At 39.6% G+C, this 18,616-nt stretch overlaps 1 protein-coding gene across 2 annotated transcripts in view; it reads right to left on the reverse strand.

Moving 5' to 3' along the window:
* Positions 1–12,813, reverse strand: part of znf507 (zinc finger protein 507) — a 60,042-nt gene extending 47,229 nt beyond the window's left edge. The window contains exon 1 of one of the 2 annotated variants that reach the window (XM_072596166.1): positions 12,741–12,813. The gene's annotated coding sequence lies outside the window, so the exon portion shown is untranslated. Of the gene's footprint in view, positions 1–12,721 lie in introns of both variants that reach the window. The other variant, XM_072596165.1, reaches the window with a different exon arrangement.
* Positions 12,814–18,616: the final 5,803 nt, after the last annotated feature.

Raw genomic sequence — 18,616 nt, forward strand, 5'->3', positions numbered from 1 at the left:
ATGTTACCACAGGGGATCTTGATTCAAAATATTAACCAATACTCCTATCGAAGTAAATTTAACTCTCAGTGTTAAATCTGCAAGACAGCAGTGTTGTCAGGTGTTAATGAGTTATCAAATAAGGTTATCTGAACAAGCTGATGGAGATAAGCAAATAGTTTGACATCCAGTGATTGTTCACATTAATTACTTTTGCATCAATACTAGTCATTTCAACTTGGCAGAAGCTACTGTGAAGTTATAGTGGTGGATTCTTCACTTCTGGGAATGGAGTGGGAGAGGGCTACAAAGAACAGGGCAGCCAGTTTGACTAAAAGCTGACAATGTCGACAGACAAATATATGTTGTGAAAGCTGGAAGTAATCAAACAACAAAGGGCTTCAAGAATTAAGTACAGAGGAGAATTACAAAATTAGCGTTAAGTCAAGGAAGGACTCAATGAACTCTGACAGTATAATAGAAAAGAAACGAATATATTGCTAAGACAAGTTGTTTTGAAAGGAATAAGTCAGGCTGATCAGAACCATTGGGCTGTGCATTCATCCGATAGGAAATAAAACAACTTAATTTGTGGTGAGCTTCAACTCACCGAATGCCTTTAGAGGGATCACAGGAGGATGCTGTCATTGCATCTTTGCATTTATTGTTTGTAAGACAGAAAAGACTAACATTTATTTAATGCATTCCACAAATAAGAAATGCTTATTAGTTGTAAAATGTAAAATTAAGTTCAGATTCTGTTGTAAAGTAGGAAACACAGCAGGTTAATTGTGTACAGCAAGGTCCCGTGTACAGCAAATTAAAACAAACTCGATAACCTTTTTCAGCATTGTTTAAGCAAGAAATAATGGCCAAGATATTGAAAATTCTTCTGTGTTTTTTCAAATAGCGTAAAAGAAAAAGAGCATACAATATGGCGCAGACAAGTGCAAAGTCTTTAAAAATCAGCAGAGGACAACCAAGCTAAAAGAATGACAAGATGAAATAAGAGGGTAAGCTAGCTAATAATATTAAAAAAATGGCAAGAGTTCTTAAGATATATTAAAGGATAAGAGGCAACAGTCAACACTGGACTGTTGGAAAATGAAGCTGGAAAACTAGCAATGGGGAACAAAGAAATAGCAGAGGAACTGAATAGGTGTTGTGGTTCTGTTCACCGAGCTGGGAATTTGTGTTGCAGACGTTTTGTCCCCTGTCCAGGTGACATCCTCAGTGCCTGGGAGCCTCCTGTGAAGTGCTTCTGTGATCCTTCCTCCGGAATTTGTAGTGGTTTGAATCTGCCGCTTCCGGTTGTCAGTTCCAGCGGTCGGTATATTGGGTCCAGGTTGACCTGGACCCAATATACCGACCACTGCAACGGACAGCTGGAACTGACAACCGGAAGCGGCAGATTCAAACCACTACAAATGCCGGAGGAAGGATCACAGAAGCTTCACAGGAGGCTCCCAGGCACTGAGGATGTCACCTAGACAGGGGACAAAACGTCTGCAACACAAATTCCCAGCTCGGTGAATAGAACCACAACAACGAGCACCCGAGCTACAAATCTTCTCACAAACTTTGAACTGAACAGGTACTTTCCAGCAGTCGTCATCATGGAAGACATGAGTAGCATACCAGAACTTCAAGACAATTGGTGGTAGAGAGGAGTACATTATTAAGGAGAAGGGGCTGGAGAAGCTGAAAGGTCTAAAGGTAGATGAATCATCTGGACCAGGTGGTCTACACCCCAGGGTTCTGAAGCAGATAGCTGAGGAAACATGGAAGCACTGCTGGTGATTTTTCAGGAATCACTGGAGTCAGGAGGGTCCAAATGGAAAATGGCTAATGCAACAACCCTGTTTAAGAAGGGAGAAAGTTAGAAGACAGGAAAGAGCCTGGTAAAATAGGGTTGAATTAGCAGAGCTTCATCAAGGGTAGATCATACCCTTGACAAATCTATCAGACTTTTTAAAGGAAGTAATGGGCAAGTTAGAGAAAGGAACTCCAGTGGACACGATCTGTTCAGATTTCCAGAAAGCCTTTGCCAAGATGCTGCATGGAAGTCTGCTAAATAATACAAAAGCTCAAGGTGCTAAAGACAAGATACTAGCTTGGATTGAGGTTTGGCTGACTGACAGAAGGCAGAAAGTGGGGATCATCGGTCTTTTTCAGGATGGCAGCTGGTGACTAGTGGAGCCCTGTAAGTCAGTGTTGGGATCACAGCCATTATACATTAACGATTTGCATGAAGGGAAAGTACAGCAAGTACTGCTGCTCAGTTTATAGATGATGCAAAAATAGGCCAAAGGACAGGTAATAAGGAAGCAGGAAGGCTGCAGAAGGACTTGAACAGGCTAGAAGAGTAGGCAAAGAAGTGCAGACAGAATACAATGTGGGAAAGTAAGAAGTTATGCTCTTTGGTAGGAAGAAACAGTGAAGACTATTTTCTAAAAGTAAAAAGCTTCAGGAATCTGAAGCACAAAGGGACTTAGGAGTCCTAGTTCAGGATTCTCTTAAGGTTACCATGTAGGTACAGTTGGCAGCTAGGAAGACAAATGCAATGCTAACATTTATTTTGAAAAGACTAGAATATAAGAGCAGAGATGTACTACTGAGATGGTATATAAGGGGCTGGTCAGACTGCATTTGGAATATTATGAGCAATTTTGGACCCTGTATCCAAGGTCGATGTGCTAGCCTTGTAGGGAGTCCAGAGAAAGTTCACAAGAATGATGCCCGGAATAAAGGACATGTCATATGAGGAGCTTAGAAGGATTTTTTTGGGGGAGGGGTGGGGGACTTCAGTGAAACTTACAGAACACAGACAGGCCTGCACAGAGGGAACATGGAGAAACTGTTTCCACTATAGGACAGACTAGGAACCAGGGCACAGCCTCAGAGAGTGAAGGGATGACCCTTTATGGAAAGGAATCTATTGAATTTACAAGACATCTGCAATTTTTAAAAAAAATTATGTGGTGCTACTGGAGAAGTGAGATTCCAGAGTAATATCTGACTTGTTACACCACAAGTTTTATTACGCAATTTGGATACCACGGTGGTTAGCCACAGAACACAATCACACAATTCCCTCAACATTTTCAGGAAAATAATATTAAGTTAATTACACAAAAATAAAGAAAACATACAAGTTGGAAAGCTGTTATCATAAACATTAAAAACAAAGATGTATTCTTTTTCTTCTCAGCACTTCCATCTTCCCCTTGAAATTTCTTATTAAATTGAAGAGTTGACAAGCATTTAGTTTCAGTGACTTTCTGTGTATTTACCAGATGCGATTTTCTCCCTAACTTTTTCTCCCCAGCATACAGTCTAACTCTTGATTTTTTTGACTGAACTCAAATAAGGCTTTGACTACTCTTAAGTAATGAAACAGCATATGTTTGTATGCATCATTTCATCTGAACTGCCATTTACTTATCATTTTGGCCTCCCCTTCTGTAGGTTATAAAAGCTGAAGTGAACACAAGCAGCAATATTCTCACCAGATAGCTTGTTGAGCCATTGAGCTTATGCCACAAAATTAATTGGAAAGAGTGCCTTCAGCTCACTGTCCAAATTAATTTGTTAAAGAAAGTCAGACTTCTTCAGCACTGAAAACAAAAAGTAAATTTAACTCTACTTTAGAATCTAAGTTCCTAAATAGTAATCACTTACTATAAACTTTCATCACATCGGGCTAAAGTCAAATTAAAATACTGGTATGGAATTATCTAAATAAATGTGAATATAAACTCTTTGGTACAGTCATACTGCAAATATAAACTTTCAAAATGATAAACTGTCATAAAATAGTCTGATTACCAAAACTAAAACCTCTATTATCTAGGACAAGGACAGTAGAATACTACAAGTTCCCCAAAAAGTCAAGCACCATCCTGCTTTGGAATAATATTACCACTCCTTCACTTAAATTTCAAACGCCTTTTCCTTCCAATAGGTGTATTAACACCACAAAGACTGCAACGGTTCATCAATGTGACCATCCAAAACCTTCTCAATGGCATTAATGAATAAGTAACAAAAGCTGGCCTTACTAGCAACATGCACATCTCACAGAGTCATAGAAATGTACAGCATGGAAACAGACCCTTTAGTCCAACCCGTCCATCCCAACCCAATCTAGACTCACCTGCCAGCACTTAGCCCATATCCCTTCAAACCCTTCCTATTCATATACCCATCCAGATGCCTTTTAAATGTTGCAATTGTACAAGCCTCCACCACATCCTCTGGCAGCTCATTCCATACCACCCTCTGCATGAAAACGTTGCCCTTTAGGTCTCTCTTATATCTTTCCCTTCTCACCCTAAACCGATGCCCTCTAGTTCTGGACTCCCCGACGCCAGGGAAAAGACTTTGTCTATTTATCCTATCCATGCCCCTCATAATTTTGTAAATCTCTATAAGGTCACATGTTATCTACAAAATACAGCTACATTACTTAATATTTTCTGATGTAGAAATTGTACTTTAAATCTCAGTAATATTGCAAAGCAACAGTTCATTCTAATTTCATTACTTTTATGCTTAGCCCTTGTCAAATAGGTGCTGGCATGTTTTTTTTCCAAAATTCACAGAAATAAAGGCTTGCTTCCAGCAAATGCTTGTTTTCTCTAATAAAAACCAGAACAGAATGTTCAATAGAAATTTATGGATTTAGATCGGTAAAGCAATTTTGGAAAAGACAAAGAAATGTTTTATTATGTACATACTTAAAACTCACAAAATCTAACATTGAAACAAGCCGATGAATATCAAGAGTTGTATCATTACTGTATCTATATTGAAGTCTGCAAATGGCAAAAGAGCTACACAATCACCCAACAACTGCAGCATCCACTTACACATCTTTAAATTCTCAATGAAAGAATTTATTTTAAAATTCAGATTTCAGTACAGGTGGCAATATTTCAAAGTTTATAGGCAACAGAAATCTTGAAAACAAAGCAAATAGCTAAAAGAATGACAGCAGGCCTCTGAAGGGCATGCATAGATTTATGAAATGGGAGACAAATGGTAGATGAAATTCAATGCTGAGAAACACAGATTGAAAGAAATGAGGAGGGGCAATATGAATTCATTGCCACAATTTAAAAGGTGGGGGGTGTGTGGCAAGAATGGAAGAAATGCGGTTCACATATACCAATCTTTGAGCATGACAGGACAAACTGATGAGTGTGTTAAAAATAGCTTATATGATTCTTAGCCTTTAGGTTACATCGAACAGAACTTATAGCACTGAATCAGGCTATCTAGCACAACAAGTCTCCACAGGCTTCTGAGATCACATGTGCCGATGTAATTCATCTCCCCTTACTTGCAGATAAGAGTCATAGAGTTGTACAGCATGGAAACAAACCCTTCGGTCCTACTTGTCCATGTTGACCAGATATTCTGAAGAAACCTAGTCCCAACTGCCAGCACTTGGTCCATATCCCTCTAAACTCTTCATATTCATATACCCATCCAGATGTCTTTTAACTGTTGTAGTTGCATCAGTCTCCACTATGTTCTTTGGCAGTTTATTCCATACACGCACCACCCTCTGTGTGAAAAAGCTGCCCCTTAGGTCCCTTTTAAATCTTTCCCCGCTCACCCTAAACCTATGCCCTCACATCCAAACCATTTATAAAAATGATGAAAAGCAGTGGACCCAGCACCGAATCTTGTGGTACACTGCTGTACACAGGCCTCCAGTCTGAAAAGCAACTCTCCACCATCACCCTCAGTTTTCTACATTTCTGTATCCAAATGGCTAGTTCTCCCTGTATTTCATGTAATCAAACCCTACTACCCAGTCCACCAAGAGGAACCTTGTTGAATGTCTTACTGAAGTCCATATAGAAAATGTTCACCACTCTGCCCTCATCAATCCCCTTTGTTACTTTGTCAAAACAATTCAATCAAATTAGAGAGAGACACGATTTCCCATGATCCTGCCATTCATTTCTCCTTCATATACCTATCTGGCTTATCCTAAATTGTGTGTTTTTAAAGAAGAGTGTAAAAGCAAGGAAGCTTGTGAACTTTCACTCTTTGGTTACACCTCAGCTAGAGCTGTGTGCAATTCTGCACACTACAGTTTAGCAAGGCATTAAAACCATAAAGAGGGTGCGAAGATGATATCTTGAACGGTGTCATGGCTGCAGTTGTGTGGAGAGAATGAGGTTTTGCTTTTTAGAACATAGATGGTTAAGGAGTTTTAAGTGACGTGCATTATAAACAGTTTTAAAAGAGTAAATAAGAAATCACTGTTTCCTTTGGCAGTATCAGTTATTAGAGGACAGTTTTAAGATAATCATCACTTGGGGAGGACAAGTGGAATTTGTTTTAATGCAGTGATTTATGACCTTAACTGCATGGCATAAAAGGACGGAGAAGTCAATTCAGAAACAGTGTTCAAAGGGAACTGAATACATTCTGGAAAGGAACAAATCTGTCATTCTCTTGGGAAAGACTAGGGAAGTGGGATAAATTGGATAGCTCTTTCAAAGTGTTGGCACAGGCATTGAATGGTCTCCTACTGCGGTCCGTTATTCCACTCTTATTTAATAAGCAAAAATGAATTGCGCAGCTTCTGGTGGGATACTGTAACAAAACAAAATCGTATGGAAACTCACAAAGGAAACTTACCAATCTTAAATTAAAATGTTATCACCCACTGCAGGGCCCACAGGTACCTAAAGGCTTGAGCTGGACAGTGGTGTAGAGGTGTAGAAGGTGGCATGTAGCTAAAAGCTACAGAGAATTTGAGGAATAGAGAAAATATCTCTTTTGTGCTTTAAGATTTCAATAATTCCAATACTTTAACCATCCAGAATATGTAATTGATCATAAGCATTATAAGCTTCTAGGTTATGTTAATTTGCTAGAACTATAATATATTGGACTAATCATAGAGCAAAACAAAAATATGAATTATTCCAAAACAACTAATTAACACATTTAAAATGATTTTGATTTGGAGTTCAAGTTCTTTGGGTATTAACAGAGCTGAGGCACACTAGTGGTATGGGTTAAAAATTTGCATGCAGAACATTGAGCTGATCCCAAGGTCCGACATCCCAATGCAATTCATTTTGTATAGTACAATTGGCAGAAACCATTTCACATTGAACTTTTATACACTGGATATTCAATATCAATGAATTCATCTAATTCCATAACTGCTGATACATACTTAAAAATATATTCACCATTCTTTAAATGTCATAGCTTTCTGAATATAAGTCGATCAACCAGGCATACTGTTCATTCTGTAATCTGAAATGCATATTGTCTCCTCTTTTACACAGTCTTTACTTATCGTTGCCAATAATCTAAACCTTATATTGACATAGTCAAGGTTAAAAAAATGACATTTTAAGTACAACTTCAGATAACTCAGAATATTTAAGATATATTCTGAACCTAGAGAAAATAAGATGCAAAGGCAAAAAAGGTTCAGTTCTGCTCAGTATGATATAAGCAATGTACGATTCCCAAAATTCTACAGTCAAAACTATTAAGTGAAACCAAAGTTTCTTTGTAATCTGTTACTCCAAAGGGAAAATGAACTTATTATTTTTAACACCCAAAGTTTCAAACATTAGATTGTTGAACTACTGCAGCTAAAACAATAATGGAATCTGTGGGAAGCTTACTTGCAAGCCATGTCTACATGAACAACTATTTTTAATAATAATTAAAAAGGTTAAAATACTTATGAATGGAACTAAAGACAAAGTTACCATCATCTTACCAGACCACAGGGCTGCTCTCTCATTGGAGAGACATGACTGCTGGTGGATAATTTCAGGGTCAACATGCTTAAAAGCAAGGGGAGAGGTTGAGAAAGAGAATCCTTCCTGTTTCTTCTTCTTTTTGCAATGGTGTATTCATTTCAGAAACATCAAAGATTTCACTTATTATTTTGAACTGAAATATATTATGGCATTTTACAAAATCAATTTCAAAATGGAAGGTCACTTAAACTTAAATGTAATAGCATGGTGGCTCAGTGGTTAGCACTCCTGCCTCACAGCACCGTGAACGATTCCACCCTTGGACATCTATCTGTGTGGAGTTTGTATATTCTCGACATGTCTGCATGGGTTTTCTCCGGGTACTCCAGTTTCCTCCCAAAGTCCAAAGATGTGCAGGTTAGGTGAATTGGCCAAGTTAAATTGAACCATTGTGTTCAGGGATGAGTAGGTTAGGTGGATTGGTGCAAGGTAAATACAGGGTTAGTGTGGGGTTGGTTGGGAGGCTGTTTGGAGAATCCATGTGGCTCTGATGAGTCAAATGGCTTGCTTCCACACTGTGGGGATTCTATGATTTTAACCTGCTTTGTGACCTGCTAGTTTATAAATAGAGACAGCTATGAATTCACATTTGTAATAATGCCTGCCATCAAAATTTAGCTTAGAGTCCAACAACACCGACATATAGAACAGCCTGATTTCACGTGACAAAGTGACCAAATATGGTGGTGGGTACACAGTCTGTAGTAGACAAACACTACTTTTGGTGTTTTGCTCTGGATTATTCAGGATTGGAAGTCCAAAACCAGACAACTCAAGAGGCAATGGGGGGGAATATGAGAGTTGCTAAAGAGGCAGGGCAGTGGACAGTCAACATACAGAAGAACCTTGATTATCCGGCATTCAATTATCCAGCAAGATTGCAAGGTCCCAATACTTGGCTAAACTATGTTACCTGGCATGATTAACCGAATGAAATACTCTCCACCAGTGTCCTTCTGATAAATGAGATTCCTATGGACATAGGATAATGTGGAGGGAAAGCATGCAGATGAAGAAGGATTGGCCAAGGTTAGATTCCTAGGGGTGACAGGGCAGAAATAATCTATTGCTGGAGTTGCCTTTAGCTACAGTTAGTTTAGAAAGAACAGATCCAAATGAGAACAGATCTACTCATAGGCAATGGAGGAGATGTGTAGGGAGAAGGATGTAGTCAACCAAAACAAGGAATAAGTTGAGGATAGTGAATCTGGTCATAATCATACAATATCACCTGTGACCTCTTTTAATGCTGTTTCAATACTGTGGTATGGCAGAAACCTTGCAGGAAACAGACTGGAATTACAAATTCCGATCTTCATGATTTGGTAGAATTGAGAAGGGAGATTACAGAAAAGTGTAATTTGTTGAAGTGATGAATAATTTAAAGATATGCAGCAGTCAATGCTAGACTTTATGAAGTTTTGTGGCCAAGTTGAAGTGGAGTGTGGGGAGAGGTGATTCAGAGATCGAAAGAGTAGTAGTAAGTCTATGATTTCCTTGTGTTTCCTTCCAGAATTGAGGGCAGCGAGACACAGAGGTTTAAGGAGAGTTGATGGAATAGTTCATGATCTCAGATCACTAATTATTTTGTGTCTAAGGCACAAAAACCCTACAGGAAATAAGTCAGTCAACCATGGCTACCAAAGGAAGTGAAAGACGGTGTTAGAACAGAAGAGGAGGTCTATAAAATTACTAAAAACAAACTAGTAACTTCAAGAATTGGATGCATTTCAGAGGCCATCCAAGGAAGAACGTGAAACTGATAAAGAAAGGGAGAATAGCATCCGAATATAAACTGGTAAGACTTTATAGGTATGTAAAAAGGAAAAGATTAGCAAAGATTGTTTTTTATTCATTCTTAGGATGTGAACCTTGATGTCAGTAGTAAGGAAATCACCGGTATCTATTATAAACAATGTGATATCTGGACACTTTCAGAGTCAAGGTTTTATGAAAGGGAAATCCAATTTGATAAATCCTAAGTCTTTTGAGGATTGTACTGGGAGAGTAGTTAAGTGGGAACCAGTAGATGTGGTGTATTCAGATTTTCAGAAGGCTTCCCTTAAGATATACAAAGTTAGAAAACAAATTTAGAGAACATCAGATTGGTGTAATATACTAGCATGGTTTGAGGATTGTGGACAGGAACAATGTAGCACTTGACTGAGTATGGCAATGACATCAAAGTTAGTAAGAATCATCTCACCTCTGGTGTTTAGCTCTCTTGTCTGCGTTAGCTGTAATGAGGTCAGGAACCTAATGGCCCAGGAGAACCAAAACTGAGCTTTAATGAGCAAGAGATTCTGCTTGATAGCACGGTCAATGATTCTTCCCATTGCTAATGATGGAGAGTAGACTGACAGGGCTGTTAATTGACCTGGTTGGATTTGTCTTGCATTTTGCACACGGGACATACCTGGACAATATTTCTGATTGCTAGGTCAATATTTTGTTGTTGTTTTACTGAAGCAGCTTAGCTAAGGGCAATTAGTTCTAGAGTACTGGTCTTTAGTACTATAACTGTAATATTGTCAGGGTTCATAGCCTCTGCTGTATTTGGTACCTTCAGCCATTTTTCCATTCACTCAATATGAGATCAAGGTTGAGATGCTGGGAATCATAGGAGTAGGCAAAGACAAATCATTCACTTGGCACTCTTGGCTGAAGGTAGATGCAAATATTCCAGCTTTGTTTTTGCATTGATGTGCTAGGATTCTCAATCCGTTAAGGATGGGACATTTCTGGAACCTCCAACTTTTATTAGTTGTTTAACTGTCGAACACCATTCATGACTGGAAGCGGTAGGACTGCAGAGCTTACATCTGATCTGCCAGTTGAAGGATCACCTAGCTCTGGTTATTGCATGCTGCTTCTGTTGTTTAGCACACAGTCCCACTTTGTAGCTTCACCACACTGACATCTCATTGTTACATATGCCCTGGTCCTGATATATTATCCTTCATTGAACCAGGGCTGATCCTTGGCTTGATGATAACATTATAGTGGTAATAAGACCAGGACAGAATTGATTGTGATTGAATATAATTCTGGCGCTGCCAATAGTCCACAGAACCTCATGGATTCCCAAGTATTGAAGTGCTACAGCTACTCGCAGACTTTTAGTATGGTAGAGGTGCCACACATACACTCAAGCATCCTCACTGTGAAAACAGGATTTCATCTCCAGAATGTCTATGCAGTGGTTCCTCTTACCGATACTGATATAGATGGATGCATCTGCGACACATAGATTAGTAAGGACCAGGTTTGGTGGATATTTCCCTGCTACCATCTGCCACAGACTCAATCTAGCAGCTATGGCCTTTAAGACTCAGCCAGCTTGGTAATGCTTCCAAGCCACTTGTGGTTTCAGACAGTAATGTTGCCCCACTCAGTATATTCATTCTATACACTTGCCACCCTCAGTGCTTCCTTTGAGACACACGTGCAGCAGTGACTTCAGAAACAGAAGTCAATGTTGTGATCAGCATGCCAAACATTGTTTTGCACACAGCAATCAGTGACTGCACACAAAGCTTACAAGGAATATTGTGTGTGACTACTTTGTGGAACATCTCTCTTCAATCTGCAAGCATAACCCCAAGACCAGTTAGTTTTGATTCTTCACCTGCTGCCATGGTGACCTTTCCATAGCTTGCCTACAATGAAGCTCAACATAAACTCAGCTAACAGCATTTTCTGGTTCAATACTATACAGCCTTCTTGACTGAATAGTGAGTTCAATAATTTTAGATCATAAAGTCTGCCTTCATCTTGTTCAACATGATTTCCCCCCTTTATTTCACTGGGTCTACATTTTGTTTCTTTCCTTATATCGTCATGATGCATTCAGATACTATTTTTGGAGCAATTCTCACTTCATTTTGACACAACCTTTGTTTCTTTTCTATATGTATTACCACTCTTCAGCAGCTGCACCATTCAATCTTTTGTCATTAAATGAATCTTATCCTCTACCCTATGACAGGCTCTCTCCACATTTTCTGCTCCCTTGCCCTCATTTAAAATTCTGACATTTCCCATTGACGATTTTTCATCAGTGCTAAAGAATCTGAACCACTGACTTTCCTCTGCACAGATATTATTTGATCTGTGGACTTTGCTAAGTGTAATAATTATGCATTCTCCCATATGAGCTGTGACCTTCAGTAAAGCAAGACAAGTTAAGACTGAAACGTAATCACATTGCACACCCTAAGGTAACCAGGGACATCAAAAAGAGCCATGCTTCCTCCACATAAAAACAATAATTGCCAGGTGTTGAGGATCTTAATGGATCTCGTCACGACCGGGATACATATTCAGTTCAATAAACAGCAATCTGTTCAAATGCAGTGCCAGATTTCACCAAAACGTAACAGGCAGATAAAAATTGACCTAACACCTGAAACACCACGTTTCAGAAACAGTATTCAATTTCTTTTTTTTTAAAAAAAGAAATACAATTGTCGCCATTGAAGTTATAGACGGTTTAAATCCCTAAATTCAGGCTTCCATGCAATTCCATTTACAAGTTACGAACAGAAACTTACTTGCCGCCAGCACGGCAGGATAAACTTAAACCAGATGAAACTTGCATGGAAAGTAACTTTCAGCGGAAAGTAAACTCCGATGAGAAAACGAGGTACAGTCAAGATGCAAGTCTAATACGGCCAGATTAATGTAGAGATGCGGGATTTTTTTTTGTGTGTTTAGTTGCTTCTGGAGCCTAACGGGAGGTGTACAAGCTGTAAATGCCCAGACTGTCACTGTCACCTCCATCCCCATAAACCACACAGGCCGCGGTGAGACCACGACACCAGGGCTCCCTGAACCTTTTACAGAGAGCAGGGGAGTGGCAAGGCATGCGGAGGACACTCTCGAAACGCCGCGCTAACACCAGACCACAGCAGCCGAGCCGCACCACTGACCGAAGCGCAGTGAACTCGCCTCTCGCTTCACCTCCAGCTACACGCTCGCCTCCCTCCGAACAAAATGCCACCACTCGCCACTAGCGCGCATGCTCGGAGCGGGAATCTCGCGATAACCGCCCCCGGGGACGTCACGGAGCGTGCAGGCGAAGGGGGTGGGGCTGCGGTTGTCATGGTAATGAGAATGGGCCAGGTCTATCCCAGAGGTTTGAAAATGTGCTCATGGTGAATGTCTACTTTCCGTTGGCTTTTGCCCGAAACGTCGATGTTACTGCTCTTCGGATGCTGCCTGAACTGCTGTGCTCTTTCAGCACCACTAATCCAGAATTATCCTATTGCAGTCGCTTTCTTTCTTTGGTTATATTTGCCATTATTTATCCTTTGGGGTAAAGATGGTTCATGGTATTTGGTAGCTAAGGCTGGTGTATGCTCAGGAGTTCTGTTGCAGGTTTGGGTGGATTCATGGCTTGGGATTGCCTTTCTTTGCACTTTCTTTCTGCCTCTCACGTGCAGTCTCAGAGGTAATAAATACCCAGTTTGGCCCAATATGGAACCCTCACAAAATTAAGGATGTCCTGGCGTATGCTACTGTATGGTCATTTTGATCTGATCGGATCTGAATTTGTACAACTGACCTCAGTACTGTTAATTCTTTTGGTCAGAAATCTGGTACAAGTAGTTTTCACGACGTTTCATCATGCAGTGATATTACTCTTTACATCATCGTGCTTGCTTATATATAATTTCAATAATCAATTTCAGTATTGTATTTTTTACTTCATTTACCTTTGTTTTATTTTTAGATAGCTGACTCCCTACCACCATTAAAACTGTCCCGACACCCTTCATGGCTTGTATCACCAAACTAAACCCTCGTACCTCCTGCACCCCTTAATCCCCAACTTTACGTACATCCCCAAATTTCACACATACTGAGGTCCTGCCCACTCCTGCAACCTTCACAGCTCATTCACCACCCCAACCTCTATGCTGTCTTCCTTTGTGATTGGATCAAAGACAAAACAAAAGCACATGTGAGCCGCAGTTTCATTGTGTTAAATAAAAACCGAAAGAAATTGCTGGAAAAGCTTAGCAGATCTGGCAGCATCTGTGGAGAGAAATCAGAGTTAATGTTTCGGGTTCAGTGACCCTTCCTCAGAACTGAGACATGCGTGACTTACTGAGTGTTTCCAGCAATTTTTGTTTGAATATTAATATTGGATATTTATTCTTGAGGTTTCCTTTCACTTACAAAGATTTACTGATATATGTTCTGCTTTTGTTCACATTGACTGCAAATTACAATATCCTTTTTGAAGTCATTTGTGGCAGCCTTCCAAATAAAACCAGAAATTGCTGAAGAAGCTCAGCAGGTATAGCAACATCTGTGGAGAGAAAGCACAGTTACCTTTTGGATCCAGTGACCCTTCTTCAGAACTGAATGCAGCTAGGAAAAGGTTGATACATATGCTTAAAGATTGGGGAGGGGGGGTGGATGGGGAAGAGGAAGAAGTAAACAATGGTGGAAATGGAGCCCAAGAAGGAACACCAATTGGACAGATAAAGGAATGGGTAAAGTTCAGCCTGGAAGGTAGTATGATGAAAGGCTGAGCAACTTGAGGCTGTTTGTGTTGAGAGAGGTAGATTGAGAGGTGACTTAATTGATACATATAAGATAATCAGGCGGTTAGATAAGAGTGGACAATGAAAGCCTTTTTCCGTAGATGGTGATGGCTAGCACGAGGGGACATAGCTTTAAATTGAGGGATGATAGATATAGGACAGATGTCAGAGGCAGGTTCTTTGCAGTAGACTCTCCAAGTCTAAGGGCACTTAAATGGTCATTAGATAAACATGTAGATGTAAATAGAGTAGTGAAGGTTTGATGGGCTTCAGATTGGTTCCACAGGTCGGCGCAACATTGAGGGCTGAAGGGCCTGTACTGCGCTGTAATGTTCTACGTTCTATACGTTCTATTCAGAACTGAGGAAGGATCACTGGACCCAAAATGTTTATATGTGTTTTTCATTTTATTAAAGGATTAATATTTGATGGCTCTTGTGGTGCAATTCACATTGTGCTATTGTTTGTGTACGTTTATACACATGTATATACAATTGTTAGTTATGTGTAAGGGATCAATGCACTTTGTCAGCTGCAATCATAAAACAATAAAGGTCTTATTTTTTCATGTCCTAGATCTTCAACTTTCTTTGAATTTATTGAGGTGGGGTGGGGGGGGGGTGGAATGCAGGGTGTGGTTGCATTTCTCCTTGATCCTGGCTGTAGCTGCATTCAATTGTCGGATCAGGTACAAATTGGGGGATAGGGAATATTATAAAGCTGGGGTTTAAGTCTTTAATTGGAACAACTGGTCAGTTGCAGTAACATAGCTCTTTCAGATTTCAGCTCTTTCAGATAAAATGGTTCTAGCTGCAATGCAGGACTGTGTCCATTCAGAAAAAAACATTAAGACATTTAGGCTGCAATCTGTCTATCCCAGCTTGGTGTTTGGATCAATGGACTGAATGAACATTGGAAAGTCAGAGCACTATGGAACTCTGATGATTTACAAAGCAGAAATCATGTAGCTTTCAAGTAAGCCTGATTATTTCATGTAGCAGTTTGTGTCAATAGTGAGGTTATAATTCCTCTGCATCCTGTCTCCAGAGTCTCCTGAAGAGATAGGGTAGAAAGGGCTAAACACAGGCTATTGAAGTGTTGCATTTGGAATAGCTGTGTGGAATCAGAGAGTACTGTTGATACTCCCTGTCTGGGCAGAAGCATACAGGTGAAAAACATGTTGGAAGCTGCTAGAACAACCACAATATGTACTCAAACCATTCGTTCAGTTTTTACAATATAACAAATTTGGGATATAGGACTACTGGACAGCAGAGGCAAATTTGTCCAAGTTACGGAACTGCACGGCTCATCACGGGGCCACCCATCTAACCTCTAATTTCTGTTAGTTGATGGAAGGACAAGGGAGGCTGGACAGAGAGCACCCAGAATGACAGTTGCAGAACCTGATGGACAGATCAAGGTAGAAATAAATGTCCTCGTGCAGAATCTGATGGCCTCCTGAACTGTGAGCTGCAGCAGGCCATAACATGGTTTGTCATCTCCAGGGCAGAAGAGACTAGCTGTGGGACCTTGATTGCCACCTCCAGGAGAAGCCCCTGAGCTGCATACAGATTCTGATCACCAGAATCATTAATTGCTACTTTAATCTTTTCTTCAGATCACAACGCAGCATCTGGTAAGAAGAGAAGAAAATATTTTCCTTTTCTATCTCTTATAGTATGCCCACCATAGATCCTAACAGGTGAAGTATTGTCCAGATTGGTGCAGGTGGCTAAGGACCCTATGTCCCCATCAGCTGGCACATCCAGTTCCTGATCAGAGACCTTCTTTATTCCTGTCAATGGAGTAACTAATTATTCTCCATTGTACCAAATTATTGTTTGTAAAGCACCTCTAGTATTGTATAGGTGGCGGAGGGATAGTATTCTCTCAGCAGTCCTCTAACTCTAAAGGATTTCATCTGTGTGCTTGTACTCTATACAAATTTAGTGAACACAATTTCCAGACCTGTAAGGTAGAAAAATGATATTTTTTTTAATAACAGGTGCAACTGTTGGGTAGCATGCAGATAATGATGCTGCAATGGGAAATTGTTCTTGTTTCAAAGATGAACTTAATGGTTGTAAAGACCCTAGCTGCAGTTGTATGAAGCTCCAAGATCCTATTCATAAATGGGAATAATCCTCCCAATCCACAACCTGCACCTTCCCCATCACAGGTAACAATAGTTTTTAATTATCTAGTCACTGATGTGTCATTGATACCCTTTTCAGGATTTTTTATTCATTGTTTCTCCCTTTTTTTCTCACCATCTGCAGCTTGTTTTGGCTGCCACCTACACTTTAAAGGGATCCCTGATGAAGGGTCAACAAGGGCCAAGCCAAAATCAATAGTTCTATCTCAGAAAAGACAAGATTTGAACAGATCCAGAAAAGGCAATGCAGTGACCCAGTTTGGCTTGAAGCAAATAGCTCCTTTTAATAATTGTCTTTTTTATATTGGCTGTGCACTTTCAGTTACATTCCCAATAAAAATACCTTTCAAATTGTTAAATGAATGTCACGATTGTTGATGCACCCTCATTCAGCTGCACAACATCCACCCGTGCAATCTTTCACATCTACATTCTCCATAAAACATGGAGAATCTATCAGGACAGCACCTATACATAATACCACTGACAGCAAAACTCACTGTAGACAGACTGGTATCATAGCATTGCAAGTGCACTGTACCCTGTCTTGAGCCTTGACCAGTATGACTGGCACAATTACCAGTATTACCGGCTTCAAAAAGAAGACCGATATTACCAGCATAATGGCCAACATTTCTGGTGTCAAGGCCAGTTTTATGTACTGGTCTCAAACCCAAAATATACTTGTCTTTAATTGGTTCAATATTACTGATGATTTGGAGATGCTGTTCACTTGAGAATGTAACTTTAAAGAAGTTCTGCAATTTACATATGAAAGAACTGAAACCAACATGTTCATTCTAAAAGATTCACCTGATGAAGGAGCATCGCTCCGAAAGCTAGTGTGCTTCCAATTAAACCTGTTGGACTATAACCTGGTGTTGTGTGATTTTTAACATTCTAAAAGATGTGAGACTTAACAAACAATCCAGGTCTTTTCAATATATAATTTCAGTTACATCATTCTCTAAACTTTTGCTATAAGACTTTTCCATGTCTTATAATCTTATACTCCACAACCACCTAATGAAAGAGCAGCACTCCGAAAGCTAGTGCTTCCAAATAAACCTGTTGGACTATAGCCTGGTGTTGTGTGATTTTTAACAGTATTACCGAGGTTTCCCCTCTGGGCTTCCTTTTGAAGGAGGCTGAACTATCTTTTATTTAGTTGGTCCAGGTGCAATGATCCTGGGCAAGCTTCTGCCAGGACATGAAGTTGATGCAAAAATGTCTAACCGAAACGTTCACAAGTTGTGTTCCCTTTAATTGCCAGGAGAGCAACCACGGAATCAAACACTCCATAGAACATTCGCTTTGGCAAGCAAGTATAAGCGTTCTGGCTTTATGACTGAACCAATGTTCTGATCCCAGCTGATCTTATTACCAGGCAAGTTAGATCTCAGATGAACCTGGCTTGACAGATCATATTTTGATTTGTTTTGGCTTTAACAAGTGGCCTCTCAATGATACATAAACATAGGATTCTGCATGTTATTGTTTATTAACAATAAAACAAGTTTATTAACAAAAGAAATGAAGATAAATTGGAATAATCCAAATGATCTACTTATAATACAAATTCAAAGATTTTGAAACAGACAATAATCTCATTAATTGAATACTCATGAATTGAATAGATACAAAGCAGCATTTGTATAGTAACCAAAATGCACTGTTGGTAAAGTGCCTGAAATAACACTCATACAATGCTCCTGTCAGAATCTCAGTATCCATCATCTTGGTAGGTTTCGGTCAATTGTGACTTCCATTTTTAGACTGTAACTTCAGGTAGCTTGTTCTTGGAGCAATCACATACCTGCTTAAATTTACTCAGCTTTAAGTAACTTTGAGGTTTATCACAACAGTTATGGTCTGGAACTAAGATTAACTCTTCATCCGGAGATAACCTAGTTTTCTTTTCTGCAGCATTAGTCAACACAGTTATCATATTCCAATCATAGGAATCACAATAATGCCCAACACTGTGGCGACAGAAATACTTACAAGTTAATGATTAAGCTCAGATATACAGAAAACGCATAGGTTACTAACTTATAAACCAGAAATCCAAAATTACAATAAATGATTTTAAATAAAATGACATAGTTTACGAC

This window comes from Chiloscyllium punctatum, chromosome 26, assembly GCF_047496795.1.
Source record: "Chiloscyllium punctatum isolate Juve2018m chromosome 26, sChiPun1.3, whole genome shotgun sequence".
In the NCBI taxonomy this organism is placed as follows: Eukaryota; Metazoa; Chordata; class Chondrichthyes; order Orectolobiformes; family Hemiscylliidae; genus Chiloscyllium; species Chiloscyllium punctatum.